This window comes from Ailuropoda melanoleuca, chromosome X (assembly GCF_002007445.2).
Source record: "Ailuropoda melanoleuca isolate Jingjing chromosome X, ASM200744v2, whole genome shotgun sequence".
Taxonomy (NCBI): Eukaryota; Metazoa; Chordata; class Mammalia; order Carnivora; family Ursidae; genus Ailuropoda; species Ailuropoda melanoleuca.
This window is the reverse complement of record NC_048238.1, coordinates 26166967-26181808: the sequence shown is the minus strand read 5'-3', so window position 1 is coordinate 26181808 and position 14842 is coordinate 26166967. Positions and strand designations below refer to the sequence as shown.

The following is a 14842-nucleotide window of genomic DNA, read 5'->3' as shown; positions in this document are numbered from 1 at the left end:
CTCTCTGCACTTATTTTCGTTATAGAATTTACTCTGCTTAACTGTCATCATTGTTTTTTTTTCTCATCCATCGCCATGCCAGGCCAATAGCTCCTTGAGGACAGAGCACATGTCCCTTTCCTCAGTACCTGGCACACAGGAAACTCTCAACAACACACGTTTGAATGAATGAATAAATTCATTTATCCAGTAAGGAAAATAAAACAGGAACGGAAGCAGTTAATAGTATGCGATTTGGAAGGCTCACGCTGCGCCAAAATGAAAGAGAAAGTTAAATGGTGATGTGAGAAACAGGAGGGCTGTGGCTTCCAGCAACGAGCCCAGCTCCGAGAACCCAGCGAGCTCTCAATAAAAAACGCGAATCGACAACAGGATGAAAGGGCAGCTGAGACTTTGCAAAGAATATTCGGTAACCGGGAGAACGAGGAGTAGAAAAGGGTTAGAGGACTCCCGGGGACGCCAAATCGGCCGTTCGGGCTCTAGAGGGATGATCCAGCCTTAGGCGACGCCCCTCTGTTCTCAACCAGTCCTGCCCAACCCTTTCCCGGGTTTCAGTTCTGGTTCCTCCGCCCACTCCTTCTCCGCCCCGCGCCTCTAGAAGGAAACAGGTAAAACACGGAGAACTGGGTCTTACTTCAGGAGCCGTTCTGGGCATGCGTCAATCCCCGCCCCCGCGCAGGCGCAATAACTTCCGCTGTAGCTGGTACCGCCCATTTTCGCTTTGCGGGAGCGTTTGCTCTCAGGCCAGCTCACGCTGCCCTAATTGACCACTTTTCCTGTGGGCCCCCTCCCCGCCTTCTAGTTACTGTGGGGTTGTGTGTAGGGGGAGCGGGGGAGAGGGGAAGTCTCGCGGAATCGCCTTCGGCCGTCTCCGGCGGCGCCATCTTTGTGCCTGGCGAGCGACGGCGCCCGACGGGAGTCCCGAAGTCCGCGGTTCGCTTGCCAAGCTCTAGCCGAGACCGGATCCAGGAAATACGAGGCGGGCCTCGGTGGGAGGGACGAACTGAGGGAAGGGAGGGAAGGAAAGGGGGCGGCGGCGGCGGCGGTAGCGGCGGCGGCTCCTCTCACCGGATCCGGTCCCCGCGCGGCGCGCACCCGAGGGGGGTCGGGCGGGGAAGCGGCGCCGGCCCGGACCCCCTCGCGGGAGCAAGCGGCAGGCGAGAAGGTGAGGCAGCGGCAGCCAAGGAGCAGCGGCTGCCGGGTGAGTGCCCCCGAGGAGGGCCCGGCACCTGCCCGAGCCTGAGCGTCGGGGGTGGCCCCGGGGTCGTCTCGGTGACCCAGCGCCCGGGCGGTGGGTGTGCGCGCGACCGCGGGGGTCCTGGGGTTCGGCTTGGCCTCGGGTTGCGGCGGACACTAGGAACTGCGGGGCTGCCGGAGGTCTGCGCAGGGCCTGGCGCGCCCGCCCCAGACGCCCCGGGAGGCCGAGGAGAGAGGGAGTGGCCGGGGGCCTCGGTTGGCTCTCGCCCCCCGAACCGGCGCGGGGGGAGGTGGGTGGGAATGATGTCCTTCCTCGCCGCACCCTGGATATTGCGGAGAGTGAACCTCGGTGGACGGGCTTCAAGCCCCAGCAAGGCGTTTGGGGATGAGGACTAACCAGCATCAAGGTTGGGTCTGTTGAGGGTGTTGAGAGATGTGGGGGAAGGTTAGTAGTAATAGTAGTTGTTCTGTACGGGGTTTGTAAATGGGTGGCAGGTGTGGAGTAAGGCGAAAACATTGTCTCCGTTCTTTTAACAAAGATCACACAAGCAGTCCTCTGAGGTCCAGTGACAGATTAGAGTTATTCCCAGTTGGAGTTGTGTAGTTTAGTACTGTATGCCAGCTCATTAAAGTGCATAAAAACAAGATTTGGGGGGATGGGAGGGGAGGACAAGGTACTATAAAGTAGGGTGCATATAAAGTCAAAAGCTCATAGTGTTGATAGAAAGCATTTTTGTCCTTACTGAAACGTAATTTATTTAAATTGCTTAAGGACACTTGTCACCTTTGGTCTAGACAGGGTTTGTCAATTCCATGTGTTCTTCAGTGACATTTGTCAATCCGACAATAATTTCGGCATCTGATGTATTTATTTCTGGTTTGTAAAAGAACAAAAATGAATGGGAAAGAAGAACAATTTGACAAACGTAGCTTTTGCTCACTTTTTCATTTTGGAAGAATGAAGGGATTTGTTTTTTTTCTTAGCCTTGTGAATGTTTTGCAGTCGTGTATCAGAACATTTTAAGAAGGAAGAAATATTTCGATCAAGAATAGGTTTTTGAGACGAGAGTTTAGTTTTTCACGGTGTTTTAAAGGGCATCATCGCGCATGGTAAATTTTGTGATGGTGTCAGGAGTGCAAGCAAATACACATACATATTTTAAGGCATTTTGTCATATGAAGTTTTTCAGCTTTAGCCTCCCCCCCCCCAGTTTTGCCCGTGACTGGTTTAATCAAAGGAAAGACTTTAGTGAAGATAAATATTAAATATATGACTTTTATCTTTACATTGGACAGAACCTGTGTTCTGTCAATCTGAATTTTCTTCCACGTGTGGATTTGACACAACCTCCTCAATTATATAGATTTTTCATTAGTAGGTTTTGTACAGTTTGTGTTGGAGTGAAGGGAGGTAACATTGGGTGTGTTCAGGCACTGGTTTTGGTGGGTTATGTACGTTTACATTTAATCCTCATAGCTACCCTGTGCAGGTAATTTTATTCCTGCTGTACAGATAACCACACTAACCTCCAGTATTCCTAAGTAATTTTCCTGAGGAGGTTATATAGCTGGTAAATTGCAGAGCTAGAACCCAAACTCATGTGTGTCTGATTTTAAAATATGTGCTTTTTCTACTATATTCTGCATAAGTGTGTGTGCTGCTAAAAATTTCATGAAAATGGAAATTTTTGTTACAAAGAAACCTTTCCGTTCTTTTGGTAATCTTGAAAGATTTTGGTGTTCTTGGTTGAAGATAATCTTAAGGTTTTTATTTTTTTTCTTTCTTTCTCATGTGTTCATTTTCTAGCCAGAGGTAACATTTTAACAGAAGTCTGCTGATTAGTAAGGATTCCTAGTAGCTGGTAGTGACCTATGTGAAATTCAGATGTTTTCAGTAACTTTGCCTCCAGTTTCAGCATGCCCAGGGTAATTCAAAGATCAAGTATTTTGTTTATTTTGGTCCTGAATAGTTTTTCAAATTATATTACTAAAATAAAATACCAGCTATTTCTAGGGGTCTGAATTTGCTTTATCATAGCTTGGAGGTCTATACACATACCCACCCACCTACTCACCCACCCACCTACTTTCTCCAACAAGTGGAGTACTTGATAACAGACACTGTTTTTCTTCTCTTTAATTTAGTACAGAGGTTTTGGATCCACTTTGTCGTTTGCAGAAAATACGGCAGCTGTTCTGGGATCCAGCATAATCTTCTGTGGGGCTGGGGAGTGAAAGATCTTCCAGGTTCCCAGGCAGTGTTGGATATATCAGTGAAACAACAGGAACATCTTGCCCGTTTGTGGCTGATAGTCACTTTTGTCCCCCAATGGTCTTTGCTCTTGCATCTTTGATGTGCTGCTGAGCTTGCCTCCTGGCCATTATTTCTGCTCAGGAGAGAGTTCAACTGGAAGAGTAGCAGCTTAAATAATAGGGAAAAAAACGGATGCTAAGTGTCTGGCACTCATCCTCCAGCTGGTCATTTGGTTAGTTTTACCTGTTGAATTACTTATCCCTGGCTGGGAGTTCGGGAAATGTTACTATGGAATTTGGGATTTACTGCGCCATCTTTTAAGATGTAAATTGTTNGGAGGAGCCTGATGGGGCTCAATCCCATAACGCCGGGATCACGCCCTGAGCCGAAGGCAGATGCTTAACCACTGTGCCACCCAGGCGCCCCTAAGTAGCCATCTCTTACAGAAACATGGACATTAAAGGCTGGATGTAAAAGATGCCCTGTGCTCCTCAGGATGCATTTGTGTATGTATGAGTTTGGAGCTTTGCTTGAAATACTACCTTGGAGTCCTGACAGGCAGTGTTTGGTCTCAGTGAGCAAGTTTTTCATTATAGTTATACTCCCAAGAAAGAGTTAAATATCCTTCCTTATTTGTGAAGGTAATTACTCAGGATATTTGGGCTATTGGGGTGAAAAAATTGACAAATGATAATGCAACTGAGTGCTCATTCTGTAAATAGAAAATTTGGGCTATTGGGGTGAAAAAATTGACAAATGATAATGCAACTGAGTGCTCATTCTGTAAATAGAAAAACCTTTCTGAAATGATTTATATTGCCACTGTGTAAAGAAAAGGCACCAGAAAATTATCTCACATGTATTTACATGTATATTTTCATATCTTCCACATAATAAACCTCAATATATTACCATGGCCACAAATACTTGTTTGTTTAAAAGTGAAATGGACTTGAGGAAATACTGGAAACTGTCAAGATGAATTAATCCTAAATATTTAAGAACAGTTGTTATTGTTTAATTTGCTGGTAGTTCTGTTAACTTATTTGGCCTTCCACCATCCCACTTCCTGCTTCAAATTTCCTTAGGTTCCTACCTGTCTGTCTTGTACTAGTTGTTCCAGCTAGTACTTGGAGCCCTAATTTCCATTATTTCTAATTGACACTGAAGTCTTTGGCAGAGTGGGTGCTGATGGCGGGGCGTGGGGGTGGGGGGGGAGCAAAACTCCACTTAAGTCCATTCCTGTTCTCCGAGTCCCTGTGCTCTAGGAGATCAAGAAGGATCCGGACAAGACCTCTTAACCCACTCCTTTCTTTGTTGAAAAGGAGAATGAGAGTAGCCAGAATGAGAGAGACAGCGTCAAGATCCTTGCCATGGTTTCTTTTTCTTTTCCTCCCCTCTCCTAAATATTCAGGAGGAAAGTCTGTAAAAGCTCATCTGCTCCAGGAGCAGGTCCTGCTCCCTTGTCCTCTTCTGCAGCCCACCCTGACCCCACACTTTCCCTTGTTCGTTTCAGCTGCCATCCTGCCCCTCATCCTTCTCTCCCAAGCAGGTCTTGCCTTCCTTATCCCAGGATCTCCTCCCACTGCAGCTCTGCCTTTTTGTCCTAGCTCGGAAGCCTCATGCAGTGCCAACTGCCGTCTTTCCTGCCTTTTCTCCTGCTCTGCCTCTATCATGGAAGCCTAGGCCCGTGGTCTTAGGGGAGGGAATATTTCTACTCGAGGGCTGAGTGGGGCAGGGGTACGTGAGTTTTCCCATAGAAATGTTGCCCGTGCAGGTTTGGTATTTTATTATACTTCTGTAACCTTATGGGTGTTTTAGCTTTTGTGGACTCATTTGGAATCCTGCCACACAGACTTTTGTTTGCTGGGAAGGCAAGTTCTGAGATTCAAATAGATGGTTTAAAAAAATCAGTGTGGGCTCCAGAAGTTGTTGGGGGTTGCATGCTTTTTGTTAATTACTCAGTGGGATGGTATGGAGCACACCTTTAGGCTGTCCAAAATTCGATGTTATGTGGATCAGGTGGCTCTTCTGGGAGATAAACTGATAGCCTTTTTAGATTGTCAGTGAAGGATTTCTGAATTTAGGCACATGTTTTGAAATGTAGTTGTTCATTCCATCCCAGGTTAATATTTGTTCTTAAAGCAGTTGTTACAGTGTTGTGGAAAGAACAGAGTTTTGCTTTGTCATAAAAAGAATTTCTCGTTCCCACTATTTTTTGTTGCTGTTTTGAAACTTTTCGAGGGTATTTGGACTAGCAGTTATTTTATCCTGGTTTACTTAATGGTAAAGAGACAATGTGTTCGTTTTTATGTTGAAGATTTTAAAATAAAGTTTTATTAGTCTGTTGTTGAAGCTGCATGCCTTTACCACTGTTTGTAGTGTTCAAACAAGTGAGGGATTTCAAGCAAAATATATTTTAAATTTGTTCTCTGTAGATGTGTTCAGTCTTTGCTTGGTGGAAAGACAGATTCCTAATAAAAGGCAAGATGGATCTCTCTCTCTCTCTCTCTCTCTTTTTTTCCAAACCACTCTTGTTTTAAAAATGGAATAAACACCCTTTATTTATTTTAAGAGTTTGCCAGATTATTTAATAACACACAGTGCAGTGGTTAAAAACATTTCTCGGGGTAAAATGCTTAAATGTTCAAATCTTACTTTTGACACTAGCTCTGTGATCTTGGGCAAGTTGCTTAATCACTGACCTGTTTCCTCATTTTTGAAATTGGGGTAGTGTAATACTTACCTCACAGGATTTTTGTGAGGATTAAATGAGCCAGAGGATGTATAGTATATTTTTAGAACACAACTAGTGATGGTAAATACTCAAGAAGAGTTAGTTCTTTTATTACGTTCTCATCATTATTGTTACTGCTGCTATTACTACATTCTGAGATGACACCCCTTCTGTTGCGGGTGTGTATGTGTATGTGTTGAGAGACTGTGACTGAAAGATAACATTTGTTTATTTGATAGTAATTTTTCATGCAAAGCTTATGAGGGGCCAGGGAGAGCAGTATATTAACTGCTGGATAAATCCAAAATTGGCTATCGTGCAGGAAATGCATAAAATATTAAGCTAATTTTTTTTTCGGTGACACCATTCCTATTATGTTCAGTATAAGAAACTGTGCCACTTTGATATATGAGCAAAACTGGATTATGTGAGTAACTGGTGTCTTTTATTAAAATTTGTGTAATTATCTTGGCGTCTATAAGGCCAAATTCTGTGTAGAGGGAGCCTCAATTTTTAAATGGTCCATTTATTAAGACTTCTTTTTGGAATTCACCACCATTTTCCCATAGAAATAATGTCACATATGGCCTACAGATTCCCAGGCCAGTCCCACATACCTGAATTTGAAGACCAATGGTGCTATAAAAACTGACTTGTATGTACAACAGTGTCTCAACAAGAATATATAATAGGTGCCTCAGGTACTGCAAGATTATGAACACAGTCTTGAAGATGGGATGGGGGAGTCACATTACTTCACAGTCCTAGCAAGGACTTCCAGGTCTTGGGTAGAGGGCTTGCTTCTCTAATGGACGCTGAGGACAGGGTGAGTAGTGGGACCTGGTCTCTAGAAGGCAGAAGTTTTTTCCTGGTGTGGCTCCTCAAAAGGCTGGGTAGTATGGTGGTTGCCCTCAATTCTCTGTTCCATCACTTACAGAACTTCTCATCTATAAAATATAGATACTAGTACTGTACTGCCTACCTTATAGGTTCTTGGGAGGGTTCAATGTGTTAATATATATAAGGCATTTAAAATGCAGCTAGCCCATAGGCAAGTGCTTAAGTAACATTATACACATATTTATAATTGTTATTGTTTTAGGACGTCTAGAATACCCCCCCCCCGGAACGCCTGGATGGCTTATTTGGTTAAGCCCCGCAGTCCCCCATCAGGCTCCCTGGTCAGCGGGCAGTTTGCTTGTCCCTCTCCCTCTGCCGCTCCCCACTGTTCGTGCTCTCTCTCTCTCTCTGCTCCTCTCGAATGAGTAAAATCTGAAAGACAGGCAGAAAGAAAGAAAGAAAAGAAAAGAGAGTTCTGTGATAGCGGAAAGAATGCTACGGGGATGGAGTGGAGTGTAAAGCATTTTTATATTTTATTTTATTTTTTATTTATTTATTTTTTAAAGATTTTATTTATTTATTCATTCAACAGAGATAGAGACAGCCAGCGAGAGAGGAGGGAACACAAGCAGGGGGAGTGGGAGAGGAAGAAGCAGGCTCATAGCGGAAGAGCCTGATGTGGGGCTCGATCCCATAATGCCGGGATCACGCCCTGAGCCGAAGGCAGATGCTTGACCGCTGTGCCACCCAGGCGCCCCAGTATTTTTATATTTTAAAAATATGTTTCACAGGACTAAGTGGGTTTTTTTTTTAAAAAAGATTTTATTTATTTATTCAACAGAGATAGAGACAGCCAGCGAGAGAGGGAACACAAGCAGGGGGAGTGGGAGAGGAAGAGAAGAAGCAGGCTCATAGCAGAGGAGCCTGATGTGGGGCTCGATCCCATAACGCCAGGATCACGCCCTGAGCTGAAGGCAGACGCTTAACCACTGTGCCACCCAGGTGCCCCTAAATGGGTTGTTTTATGTAGTGTACACTTTTGATGGAGTTAACTTCAGAATGACAAGTCATTTTTCCTTTTAAAGATGTTGAAGTTGGGGTGCTTGTGTGGCTCAGTCGGTTAAGTGTCTGCCTTCAGTTCAGGTCATGATGTCAGAGTCCTGGGATCAAGCCCCGCATCAGGCTCCCAGCTCAGCTGGGAGCTGCTTCTCTCTCTCCCTCTGTCCCTCTTACCTGCTCATGCTCACACGTGCTCGCTCGCTCTCTCTCTCTCAAATAAGACCTTAAAAAATAAATAAAAATGTTAAAGTTACATAGAAAGCACACTTTCTTCATATTAGATGGAGAAGCTAACTGGAATGAATTGGTGAAATTAATTTTTTTGAACTTACTGATTTAATTAAGTTAGTATAATAATTGTCACTAATTGAGCAATATTTATTTATTTATTTATGTATTTTTTACTACGTACTGATTTCAGGTTGTGGTCATGATTGGTTTTTTTGGTCTTTTTCAGGGGTACCATATGCTATAGGTGGCATTGTCATTCTAAATTACCACACAAGCTTTAAGTTTGATGTCAGAGTCGTCATTTAGTGTAAACAGAAAGTTATCTGTTAGGTTGCACATCATGAGCTTTACTTTTAGAAAGTCTTATCTTTTCTGCTCCAGAAGTAGCTTTTGGCTGTTAGTCATGGATGGCAAAGAAATTATTTTTGAGTTGGTAACATTTGGATGAAAACGTTTGAATTGAAAATAGCATGTATTGAGGGACACTGTCAGTAGACAAATTCTCTTGCTGGGTGGGAATCCTCTAGAACTTAAAGAAAATTGGGAAAGTGATGAACTTAATTAAATAACTGTTTTTACTTATGGAGAGCTGCTTATGACTTTGGACAAATGAGCCTATTCAGAGGACCTTGGTTTCGTTATAAAATTAGGAGATTTGACTAGATATGTGAACCTATTAGTTCACTTCTTAGATTTGAAAGACCCTCTTATTTAATAAAAATGTAAGATCAAGTGGCTTGTGTTAGAGCTTTATGAATCAATACTAGTCACTAAATCTAGATATTTAACCAGTTTACCTTTTTGGGTTTGAATAGTTTCAAACCAATTTTACTGTGAGTTTGAGAGTTTCTTGTTGGTTTGGCACTTCTATGAATATTTTTTTTTGGGAGTTAGCATGTTGTCTAATACTGACTTTTTAAGTTTTTGTTAGTTATTTGATTTCTGTGATTTGACCTGAACCAGTCAAGCTTTTTTGCTCTCTTATCCCCTAACAACTTTTGAAAAACAAGTACTCCTTCATACTTAAACAATTTATTAAAAGTTTATTGAATATGCAGAAAGCATATATCAGTAGTAAACAGCTCAGTTAATTTTCACCAGCTGAGCACACTTTTGTACCAGCACGCAGATCAAGAAAGTGAACATTATTAGCCACTTAAAAGCCCCTTTGTGTGCCCTTCTGATCATTTACTACCCTACTCATCCCCTCACCATTTCCGACTTTTTTTTTTTTGATAACTGGAAATTTGTACCTCTTCATGTCCTTCACCATTTCCCTGACGTTTATCGTCACATAGTTTTGCCTACTTTTGTGCTTTATGTAAATGGAATCCTCGTGTGCTCTTAGGGGACATTATGAATGTGAGATTTATGTATATACTGTGTATAGTTGTAGACTGTTTCTTCTCATTAGGGTATATTCCTTGGTGTGGCTATATCACTATTATTCTGTTGTTGATGGATATGTAGATAGGTCTCAGTTTTTGGAGAATGTCTTTGTGACCTTGGAGTAGGCAAAGATTTCTTAAACAAGACTTTTTCAATAGTAAGTATTTCTTTTGGAGTTGCCACTGGAGAAAGAAGAGAGAACTGGTTTATTTTAATATGGACATCTGAAACATTTTTTTAAATGTTAATAAATAGTAAAATCTTTGAATCTCAGGGAAAGTGTCAGTATTTACAACTAAATTTTCTAGGTGACTGAGGTTTGTGCTTTTATAACTATTTTGGGCTGAGTTCCTTCAAGAATGTGTCATGTACTTCGTTGACTATTTTGACTTGCTGATTTGTAGAAGTTCTTTATTATGTGCTAGAAATGAGCCCTTGCTGGTTGCATGAGCATGTATTTTTTCATATTCAATGTGTTTTTTGATAAACCAAAATTCTTTAATATCATCTGATTTAGAAGTGTTTTCTTTTGTATTTAAAATAGATATCAGGTTTAGTTTAAAATATCCTTCCCTATCTCAAGGTCTTGAAGATACTCTCTTTCATCTTCCAGAAGCTTTATTATTTTGGCTTTCACGTATGGGTCTAGCACGTACCTGAAATTGACTTTTGTGCATTGTGTGAGAAAGGGGACAATATTGTTGTTTTCTACATGGCTAGTTAATTGTCCTAGCACAGTCTTTTTCCTACTTTTTTCAGAAATCAAATATTCCTATGTTTGTGGTTCTGTTTCATAGCTGTCTATTCTGTTCCATTGCTCACTGCACTGATACCACACTGTGTTCGTCACTAAGACTTGATCGTAAGTCTTGCTGGTCAGTAGAACAGGTTCTTCCACTTGCTTGTCCTTTCAGAGCATCTTGGGTATTCTTGGCCCTTTGTACGTTTATAATGCGTTTTAATATCATTATGTCACTTTCCACACACCACATGTACACACACACACAACCTGTTGGAATTTTGATTGGATTTCTGTGAAATCTATAGAGCAATTGATAATTGACATCTTTATCATTTTATTTTCTAATTCATGATCATGATCTGCTCCGTTTACTTAGGTCCTCTTCAATTTCTCTCAATATTGTTTATAATTTTCTTCAGAGAAACGTTCTAACATTTAAGATTTTTATTCCTAGATATTTGGTATTTTTTGATATTGTAGTTTTTAAAGAGATCATTTTGTTTATCAAAATACAATTGACTTTTTTATATCGACCTTATATATAACAGTTGTGCTAAATGCTTATTACTTTAGTAATTTATCTTCAGGCTTTTGTTTCCTTTCGAATTGCTGTACTTTTGGTTCTTAGTGCTGACTAGTACTAAGATTATATTATTGAATAGAAGTGGAAATACAGGGCACCATTGTCTTGTTCCCTTTTGCAAATGGGAAACTTTCAATATTTTTTCATTAAATATGTATTTGCTTTAATTTTTTCCCAGTTACCCTATCAAATTAAGGAAGTTTTATTCTGTTCTTAGTTTGCTAAGGGCTTATCTCATGAATGATACTGGATTTTTACCAAATATTTATTGTTAAAAAGGAATTAGATTTTGCTCCTTGAATCAGATTATATCTATTGATTTTCTAATGCTAAATCAACTTTGCATTCCAGGAATAAACCCAGTTAGTTCCAGTTAGTATCACATTTTCCTTAGGAATTTTGAATCTTTGTTCTTGAGTGAGATTGGCATCTAATTTTGTTTCCTTGTAGTGCCCTTGTCAGGTTTTAGTAGCCTTTTAAAATGAGTTAAGGAATATACCTGTTGTTTCTATTCCCTGGAAGAGAGTGTGTTAAGATTGGTTTTATTTCTTCTTTAAAGGTGTGAGAGAACTGAGCCCTGATGTCCTTTAGGCCTTAGAGTTTTCTTTGTAGGAAATCTTTTTTTTTTTAAGAGTTTTTTTTTTTAAGATTTTATTTATTTATTCGACAGAGATAGAGACAGCCAGCGAGAGAGGGAACACAAGCAGGGGGAGTGGGAGAGGAAGAAGCAGGCTCATAGCGGAGGAGCCTGATGCGGGGCTCGATCCCATAACGCCAGGATCACGCCCTGAGCTGAAGGCAGACGCTTAATGACTGAGCCACCCAGGCGCCCCGAGATTTTATTTATTTATTTGACAGAGAGAGAGACAGCCAGCGAGAGAGGGAACACAAGCAGGGGGAGTGGGAGAGGAAGAAGCAGGCTCCCAGTGGAGGAGCCCGATGCGGGGCTCGATCCAAGAACGCTGGGATCATGCCCTGAGCTGAAAGCAGAGGCTTAACGACTGAGCCAGCCAGGCGCCCCTGTAGGAAATCTTTTAATTACAGATTCAAGTTTTAAAATACTAGTAGTACACTTCAGATTTCTTCCTTTCTTTCTCTTTCTTTCTTTTTCTTTCTTTCTTTCTTTCTTTCTTTCTTTCTTTCTTTCTTTCTTTCTTTCTGAGGTACAAACATCATAACATATAATGTTGTATCAGGCCTACAACACAATGATTCCATATTTGTCTATATTACAAAATGATCACCACAATAGGTCTAGCTAACATCTGTCACCGTACATAGTTATTACCCCAGTTTTGTTTTTTTTTTGATGAAGACTTTTAAGATTACTCTCTTAGCATCTTTCAAGGGTGCAATACTGTATTATTAACTGTAGTCACCATGATGTACATTACATCCCCAGGACTTATTTATTTTATAACTGGAAGTTGGTACCTTTTGACCTCCTTCATCCATTTTGCCCACCCTCACTTGCTGCCTCTGGCAGCCACTAATCTCATCTGTTCTCTGTATCTATGAGCTCCCCCCCCCCAAGATTCTACATATAAGTGAGATCATATAGTATTTGTCTTTCTTTTTTATTATAAATAATGCTGCAATGAATATGGGAGTTAGTGGTTTTTTTTTTTTTTTAAATTTATTTATTCGACAGAGATAGAGACAGCCAGTGAGAGAGGTAACACAAGCAGGGGGAGTGGGAGAGGAAGAAGCCGGCTCACAGAGGAAGAGCCTGATGTGGGGCTCGATCCCATAACGCCGGGATCACGCCCTGAGCCGAAGGCAGACGCTTAACCGCTGTACCACCCAGGCGCCCCAAAGGAGTTAGTGTTTTTTGAGTTAGTGTTTTGGGGTTTTTTTTGGGTGAATACCCAGAAGTGGAATTGCTGGATCATATGGTAGTTCTGTTTTTAATCTATTGAGAAACCTCCATACTGTTTTCCATGGAGGTGGCTCCATTTTCATTCCTACCAGCAGTGGACAAAGGGTTCGCTTTGCTTCACATCCTCACCAGCACTTTGCTATTTCTTGTTTTTTGATATTAACCATTCTGACAGGTGTGAGATAATAGTTCATTGTGGGTTTTTTCCCCACCTTTTTTTTTTTGGGTTTTTTCCCCCCCTTTTTTTTTTTTTTTTTTTTTGGTAAGTAAGCTCTACACCCAGTGTTGGTCTCGAACTCACGACCTGAGATCAAGAGTTGTATGCTCTTGGGGCGCCTGGGTGGCGCAGGCGTTAAGCATCTGCCTTTGGCTCAGGGCGTGATCCGGGTGCTCTGGGATCAAGCTCCACATCAGGCTCCTCCGCTGGGAGCCTGCTTCGTCCTCTCCCTCTCCCCCTGCTTGTGTTCCCTCTCTCTCGCTGGCTGTCTCTCTCTGCCAAATAAATAAATAAAATCTTAAAGAAAAAAAAAGTTGCATGCTCTAGCAGCTGAGCCAACCTGGAGCCTCTTGTTGTGCTTTTTTTTGTTTTTTTTTTAAGATTTTATTTGACAGAGAGCATTCACACGGGCAAGTGCACAAGCAGGGTGAGAGGGAGAGGGAGAAGCAGGCTCCCTGCTGAGCAGGGTCTCAGTCCCAGGACGCTGGGATCTTGACCTGAGCCTGAGGCAGATGCTTAAGGGCCTGAGCCACCCAGAGCTACCCAGGCGCCCCCTCGTTGTGCTTTTGATTGCATTTCCCTGGTCATTAATGGTGTTGAGCATCTTTTCATGTAGCTGTTGGCCTTCCGCATGCCTTGTTCAGAAAAGTGACTATTCAGAACTTCTGACCATTTATAAATCGGGTTGTTTGGGTTTTTTTTTTTTCTGTTGAGTTGTATGAATTCTTTATATATTTTGGTTATTAACTACTTACCAGAGATATGATTTGCAGATACTTTCTCCCATTCAGTAGGTTGCCTTTTCATTTTTGTTGACGATTTCCTTTGCTCTGCAGAGCCTTTTAGTTTGATGTAGTCGGATTTGTTTGTTTTGCTTTCATTGCCTTTGCTTTTGGAGTTAGATCCAAAAAAATCTTCACCAAGGCTAATGTCAAGCTTATTATAGCCCGTGTTCTCTTCTAGAAGTTTTATGGTTTCACGTCTTATATGTTCAAGTGTTTAGTCCGTTTTGAGTTAATTTTTGGGTATGGGGTAACATAGTGATCCGGTTTCATTCTTTTCGAAGTGGCTGTCCAGTTTTCCTGACAGACTTTATTGAAGAGATCTCTTTTCCTCACTGTGTGTTTTTGGCTCCTTTGTCATAAATTGATTGACCATATATGCCGGAATGTATTTCTGGGCTAATCTGTTCTGTTGGTCTGTGTGTTTGTTTCTATGCCAATTCCATACTCTTTGATGACTATAGCTTTGTAAGATAGCCTGAAATCAGCGAGTGTGATGCCTCCAGCCTTGTTCTTTTTTCTCAAGATTGCTCTGGCCATTTTTGGGGTCTTGGAGGTCAGTCCTACACATTTTAGTATTTGTTCGAAATACCAAACTGCCATTGGTATTTTGATAGGGATTGCGTTGATTCTGCAGATTGCTTTGGGTGGTTATGGACATTTTAACAGTATTAGTTCTTCCAATCCAGGAGCATGGGATATCTTGCCAGTTATTTGTGTCTTCAATTTCTTTCATCAGTGTCTTACAATTTTCACTGTACAGACAAACCTTTCACCTCTTTGGTTAAATTTTTTCCTACTTATTTTATTCTTTTTGATGTAATTGTAAATGGTATTGTTTTCTTAATTTCTCTGATAGAAATGCAACAGATTTCCGTGTTTTGATTTTGTTTCTGCAACTACTGAATTCATTTACTAGCTCTAAAAGTTTT

General features: G+C 41.5%; 1 protein-coding gene across 6 annotated transcripts in view; it reads left to right on the top strand.

Moving 5' to 3' along the window:
• Positions 1 to 721: 721 nt before the first annotated feature.
• Positions 722 to 14842, top strand: part of TAB3 (TGF-beta activated kinase 1 (MAP3K7) binding protein 3) — an 87723-nt gene continuing 73602 nt past the window's right edge. For 2 of the 6 annotated variants that reach the window (XM_034648796.1, XM_034648797.1), the window contains exon 1: positions 722 to 1165. The gene's annotated coding sequence lies outside the window, so the exon portion shown is untranslated. Of the gene's footprint in view, positions 1202 to 1621; positions 1643 to 14842 lie in introns of those variants that run through there. The other 4 variants (XM_034648792.1, XM_034648795.1, XM_034648793.1 and 1 more) reach the window with 3 other exon arrangements.